Source organism: Tachysurus vachellii, chromosome 1 (assembly GCF_030014155.1).
Source record: "Tachysurus vachellii isolate PV-2020 chromosome 1, HZAU_Pvac_v1, whole genome shotgun sequence".
Classification (NCBI taxonomy): Eukaryota; Metazoa; Chordata; class Actinopteri; order Siluriformes; family Bagridae; genus Tachysurus; species Tachysurus vachellii.
This window is the reverse complement of record NC_083460.1, coordinates 302,501-310,058: the sequence shown is the minus strand read 5'-3', so window position 1 is coordinate 310,058 and position 7,558 is coordinate 302,501.

Sequence of the window (7,558 nt, the reverse complement as noted above, 5' to 3'; positions counted from 1 at the left end):
CCTTCTACAGGTGTGTAAACACAGCTGAGACCCAAATGATCCCACAGAAAAATGTTTCCCATAAAAGCACAACACATAAAAATATAAAGTGTGTAAATATTTCACAATTAAAAATAAATAAATACAAAAAGTTTTCATCCACAATTTTTATCCACACATGCACACTTGTGTCTGTGTGTGTGTGTGTGTGTGTGTGTGTGTGTGTGTGCGTGTGTGAGTGTGTGATATTCTGTGTGTGTGTGTGTGTGCATCTGTGTGTGTGTGAGTATTCTGTATGTGTGTGTCTGTGTGTGTGTGAGTATTCTGTGTGTGTGTGTCTGTGTGAGTGTGTGAGTATTCTGTGTGTGTGTGTGTGTGAGTGTAAGTACTCTGTGTGCGTGTGTGTGTGAGAGTGTGAGTATTCTGTGTGTGTCTGTGTGAGTGTGTGAGTATTCTCTGTGTGTGTGTGTGTGTGTGAGTGAGTGTGCGTGTGTCTGTGTGTGAGTTTTCTGTGTGAGTATTCTCTCTCTGTGTGTGTGTGTGTGTTTGTGTGTGTGTGTGTTTGTGTGTGTGTGTGTGTGTGTGTGTGTAAGTATTCTGTGTGTGTGTGTCTGTGTCTGTGTGTTTGTATGAGTGTGTGTGTGTGTGTGTTGTGTTGGCCTGTGGCTGTTATTATTAATTTATAGAATATTTATTTGTATGTAAAACATGAAAGAATAAAGAATCTTTTCCCCGAGTTTGAATAGAATTAATGTAAAAAGTGAAACGGAGCAGCGGCGCCATCTGGAGGCAGGAGGTGAAATTCAACTCAGTGAGACTTTACTGTCCATCAGCGTCTTTTAGGATTTAAAAACGAATACTTCATTTAGTCTTAAAAAAAAGCTGTAAATTATTAATCTTTTTAATTTTGCTTTATTTTGTCAGTGAAAACCAGGAAAAAGAGTAAAGTTAGTTCAGATTTAATAAGAGGAGAGTTTTTTTTTTTACTTAGAAACTGTTTAAAGATCTTCATTTGTTGTAATGTTTAATTACATATCAAGGATCAGATAAAGAAATGGAGGGATCTACTGAAGTGTTTCTGTGAATTCACACTGACACTGAGACAGAATAAATAAGTGGTGTGTTGACTCATGAGTCCACTAGGGGGCGTCCAATACAATCATATTTCTCACAATCCTCCATTATTTCCATTCTTTTTTTTTCCTAATTGAGGAATGAAAAGAATGAAAAGCGAGAGGAAGAAAAGGCGACTCTGTATACCTTCTGTGTGTGTGTCTCTGTGTGTGTATCTGTGTGTGTGCCTTTGTGTGTGTGTGTGTGTGTGTGTGTGTCTGTGTGTGTGTGTCTGTGTGTGTGCCTTTGTGTGTGTGTGTCTCTGTGTGTGTGTCTGTGTGAGTTTTCTGTGTATGAGTACTCTGTGTGTGTGTGTGTGTGTGTAAGTATTCTGTGTGTGTCTGTATGAGTGTGTCTGTGTGATTGTATGTGTCTGTGTGTGTGTGTCTGTGTCTCTGTGTGTACAGTATGTCTGTGTGTTTGTGTGTGGTTGTGTGTGTTTGTGTCTCTGTGCCTGTGTCTCTGTGTCTGTGTCTCTTTGTTTGTGTGTGTGTGTGGTTGTGTGTATGTGTGTGTGTGTGTCTCTGTGTGTGTGTGTGTGTGTTTCTGTGTGTGTGTGTCTGTGTGTGTGTCTGTGTGTGTGTGTCTGTGTGTGTATGTGTCTCTGTGTGTGTGTGGTTGTGTGTGTCTGTGTGTGTCTCTGTGTGTGTGTATGTGTGTGTGTGTGGTTGTGTGTGTCTGTGTGTGTGTGTGTCTGTGTGTGTGTGTTTGTGTGTGTGTGTGTCTGTGTGGTTGTGTGTGTCTCTCTGTGTGTGTGTCTGTGTCTCTGTGTGTGTGTGTGTGTCTCTGTGTGTGTGTCTGTGGCTGTGTGTGTCTGTGTCTCTGTGTGTGTATGTGTGTGTGTCTGTGTGTGTGTTTGTGTGTGTGTCTGTGTGGTTGTGTGTGTCTCTGTGTGTGTGTGTGTCTGTGTGTGTATGTGTGTGTGTCTGTGTGTGTGTTTGTGTGTGTGTCTGTGTGGTTGTGTGTGTCTCTGTGTGTGTGTCTGTGTGTGTCTGTGTCTCTGTGTGTGTGTCTGTGTGTGTGTTTGTGTGTGTGTGTCTCTCTGTGTGTGTATGTGTGTGTGTGTCTGTGTGTGTTTGTGTGTGTGTGTCTCTCTGTGTGTGTGTCTCTGTGTGTGTGTGTGTGTGTGTGTGTGTGTGTGTGTGTCTCTGTGTGTGTGTGTGTGTTTGTGTGTGTGTCTCTCTGTGTGTGTCTGTGTGTGTCTGTGTGTGTGTCTCTCTGTGTGTGTGTGTGCCTGTGTGTGTCTCTCTGTGTGTGTGTGTGTGTCTGTGTGTGTGTCTGTGTGTGTGTCTCTGTGTGTGTGTATGTGTGTGGTTGTGTGTGTCTGTGTGTGTGTGTGTGTGTCTCTGTGTGTGTGTGTGTGTGTGTGTGTTTGCATGCTAAACGATCTTTTCTTTGCCGCTTGTTGGCTGAATTATAAACCTATGTACATGATCACATGTCGTGTTTCTTTGAGCCGCATCAAAGACAAATTCCTGTTTTGAGAGAAAATAAAGTTTTTTTTCCTGAGCTGAGTTTCTTGTGTATGAACCTGTAATTTACAGAAACTCACTCCATCATTTAACACACAACATTTTTATTTAAAGAACGTGCACTTTGTGGTTTTGTATCACTGACTGAAGCTTCGCTGAGTGACGTAACGCTGCTGATTACAGTATTACAGCTGAATACACACACACTCACACACACACACGGAAGACTGACACACACAGAATATTCACACACACACACACACACACACACACAGAAGACTGACACACACACATAGAATATTCACACACACACACACACACACACACAGAAGACTGACACACACACAGAATATTCACACACACACAAACACACACAGAATACAGAGAATACGGACAATATTTACACACACAGACTCATACAGACTACTTGCACACACAAACACACATACAAACAGAATACTCACACACACACACACACACAGTATATTCACACACACAGAATACTCACACACACACGCACGCACACAAACACAAACACAGAATACTCACACACAAAAACACACACACCCACACACACAGAATACTGACACACACACAGAAACACACACACACAGAATACAGAGAATATACACACACACAAACACACACAAACACACACAGACAAAATGCTCTCTCTCACACATACACACACAGAATACAGAGAATACGGACAATATTTACACACACAGACTTGTGTTAATTTGGTCAGACGAGACGAGACGAAATATGTTCAACAACCTTTTTTTTCATGACTAAGACGAGACGATGACAAGACTGCACCACTGTCCAAAAACGCTGACTAAGACTAAATTAACATGCATTATTGTTGACGAAAATGTTTTGTATAAAATAAAAACGAAGATAAAATCTCTTCATTTTCGTCTACAATTGTCTCTGCTTTTTCATCAGCTGTTACGCCTTTAAAATATTCAGCACGAGTTCGCGGCTTCGCTGTTGCTCAAGTTACAGGTCCGTGAATCGGATCCCGCTTATTATATTGTTACCTACCAAATAAATCGATAATTTAACACAAAATGATGATTTAAAAAGAAGTTTATTGATTTAAAAACAATTGTATTGTTTCCGCTAAAGAAAATAGTGCGCTCCGTCTCTACGGTTAGAATCCTGTGTGTCCATGGCAACGCTCTGTTTTTCATGGCAACTGTGTGTTATAGTCCGTCTGTTATCAAGAAATAAAATAGTGTGTGTAGAAACAATTCGTCCACACGCCGCTCAAAAAAAAAAAATTAAAATAAATAAAAACTCCTGAGCACAAGTCCACCCCTGGTCTAGTCAGGCTTTTTGTGTTAAATTATATTTCCTGTCACTGCGCAGCTCTTTTATTGTACATGACAGCTTATGTCCCGATGGCCGGTCTTTGCATTACGATTAAAAGCAGTATGAATAAAGTAAATGTGATGTGGTCAAGTTCGAGTGTCTGCACTGTTTAAACGTGTTCTCAACTTCTCACTGATACTTTTGTGATTCTGAGTTTTGACAAGTTTTATAGCCTTGATATTGTTTCTTATTCAAAAGTGGTGACAGAAAAAACTCTTTACCCCCCAACCTGAAACCTCTTCCCACCCCCCTGTCACAATCACATCATAATCAATAATTAGGCTTTAAAGCAAATGTATATGTAAGGAATCAAGTTTAACAATTACTTGTAATATTGCTCCAAATATCATCAATAATGCTGTGTGCAATACCATGTATAACTTACATTAAGTTGGTAATCAGGGTTCAAGCGCGAAGCGCTGGAACACTATTGTATTTGCTCTGATTTTTATTATTATTATTATTATTATTATTATTATTATTATTATTATTATTATTATTATTCCGCCCTACAAACGATCGTGCAGCCCAAACCGTAAGGCCTAGAGAGCTCAAACTTGGTCAGATGGTAGTACTGGTCACAGTTACTCAGGGCCAAGGTCTCAGTGAAATCGGCCAATCTGGCCAATGGGCACAAACGTGTTTGTCCCCATAACCCCTAAACCCCTAAAACCCCTATGTCCAAATCTCAAGTGCTTTATATCATTGGAATCCTTGGCTCATGACTTAAAAAACGTATATCTCCGATTTCATTTCCACCATTAAATTTTTTCGCTATAGCGCATTTTATCCGAAACCTACTTTTGCTAACTAGTCCTAGGTTTTTCGCCTGATCAAGACCAATCCAGTGCAGTAATATTCTCTGGAGTCTCAATGACAATAATTTTCGAAAAAAAGTCGAAATTTTGATTCAGGGTCCTTAAGGGGACCCAAAACGTTTGGACTGTGAGGAGCCAGTTTTACTAAAATGTCAATAACTCAAGAACTAAATAAGCTATCAACACCAAACCTGGGACACATGTGAAAGAGGTCAAACTGAGGTCACAATTCAAAAACCGTGGCGATTGGCCACTTGGTGGTACTATAACGGAAAAATCACTAAAAATAGCCCTTTTTAAAAAAAGCCCTCTAGCGCCACCAACAGTCCAAAAACCCAATTTTGTGCTGACTCGTAAGGCAAAGATTCTGATTCTGAGAATCAGAATCTTTGCCTTACGAGTGACCTTTTGAACTGTGACCTCAGTTTGACCTAAAAAACTGGCTCCTCACAGTCCGAACGTTTTGGGGCCCCTTAAGGATCCTGAATCAAAATTTTGACTTTTTTTCGATAATTATTGACATTGAGACTCCAGAGAATATTACTGCACCCTCAACGTGTTTGTGCCCATAACTCCTAAACCATATGACCAAATCTCAAGTGCTTTATATCATTGGAATCCTTGGCTCATGACTTAAAAAACGTATATCTCCGATTTCATTCCCCCATTTCATCTTCGCTATAGCGCATTTTGTCCGAAACCACAGTTCAAAAACCGCGGCGATTGGCCACTTGGTGGCGCTATAACGGAAAAATCACTAAAAACAGCCCCTTTTAAAAAAAGCCCTCTAGCGCCAACCAACAGTCCAAAAACCCAATTTTGTGCTGACTCGTAAGGCAAAGTCTCAGAATCAGAATCAGAAAGGTCTTTATTGCCAAGTATGTTTTCACATACAAGGAACACACACACACACACTTACACACACATTTACACACACATTTACACACACACTCACTCACACTCACACACTCACATACCCACACGCACACTCACACCCTCTGTAACTTGCGGGTCACTTTGTGTATGTGAAAATCCTTTAAGGCCTTAAACTCCCTAAAGGTCTTAAACGCTTGAACCCGGGAAATGCTGCTTGCAGCTTTAATATATATGTATATATATATATATATATATATATATATATATATATATGTATGTATACACACACACACACACATACAGTTATGATCTTAGGCTTTTCATTAAGTTATTTATTTCCACTATAACACTTGTGTTCCTGATATTATTGCATTTAATGAGGCCTCGTTGTATTTATTCTTACAATAGATTCCAGATGTGGTCAAGCTACAATTAGACTAAACTAGACTAACTATTACAACTAGACTAAAATTAAAAAACTTTTAGTCGACTAAAACTTGACTAAGATACCTTGAGTTTTCTTTTGACTAAAACTAGACTAAAATGACGAGACTTTTAGTCGACTAAAACTAAGACTAACAAAAAAGATATGTGAATGACTAAATATGACTAAAACTAACAAGGACATTTGGCACAAGACTAAGACTAAATTAAAAATAGGTAACGAAATTAATACTAACACAGACTCATACAGACTACTTGCACACACAAACACACAAACAGAATACTTACACACAAATACACACACATACAGAACATATGCACACACAAACACAGAATATTCACACACACACACACACACACACACAAACACAGAATACACACACAGAATACTCACACACACACAGAGAATATTCACACACTCACAAACACACCCACTCACATATACATACACACACACACATACACAGAGCACTTACAGAAATGCACACACATACTGTCTACACACACACACACACACAATACGTATATATAAATTAAGTGTATGAGTGAAGGTCAGGTCTATATATAATAAATCTCAGCTTGTTACTGAGAAACACAAAGAAGTGTAAACTCCTCTGTCCTGGAGAACTTCAAATTCCAGCTTTACCTCAGACTGATACACAGAGCTCATACTGGAGACTCCTTCCAAGTTACTTCAGCGTCTTTTGACTTGAAGGAAACTTCACCACATCAATGATTATTAAATCCGTGTATGTGGAGTGTCCGCTGTACGAGTCGCGGTGAACGAGCTGCTGCTTTAGAAACGATAAGGTACCAGAGTGAGAGCATTGATATAAACCTGTCAGAGCTGCTGGTACAGAAAACTAATTAACTCTGTGTGTGTGTGTGTGTGTGTGTGTGTGTGTGTGTGTGTTTTAGTAATCATGGACATAAAGTGAATCTCAAAGTAAAACCTTGGCTGTTTTATCAAACGTCTGTGGAAACAATGACAGTGTTTATGGAGAAAAAACTTCCAGCCCATGAGGAAAAGTTCTTCCTGCTTTAAAATTGTTTCCAGATCTGATTTATTTGCTCCTTCACTCACACACATGCACTTTAATCTGTAACATCCACTCTACACTGGTACTGTCGCCTGACACACTCTGTTACACAACAGTTCACACACACACACACACCAGAATTTAGTGAGCAAGAAGAACTTTCACACATAACACTAATGAAATTAAATGAAATTGAGCTTTCAGAATTCAGAATAAACAAAATTACACTGTAAAATATTTACATTACATTTATATAAAATTTGAGTGTCTTGATTTTGGAAATGTAGATTAATCTGTGTGTTTATTTATGTATTTACACACACACACACACACACACACAGAGACACACACACACACTGGACTGTCACTTTAACTCTAGACTTTATACACTCTACACACACCATAGTGCACATACACACTTTAAGGACAATCGTTAAAA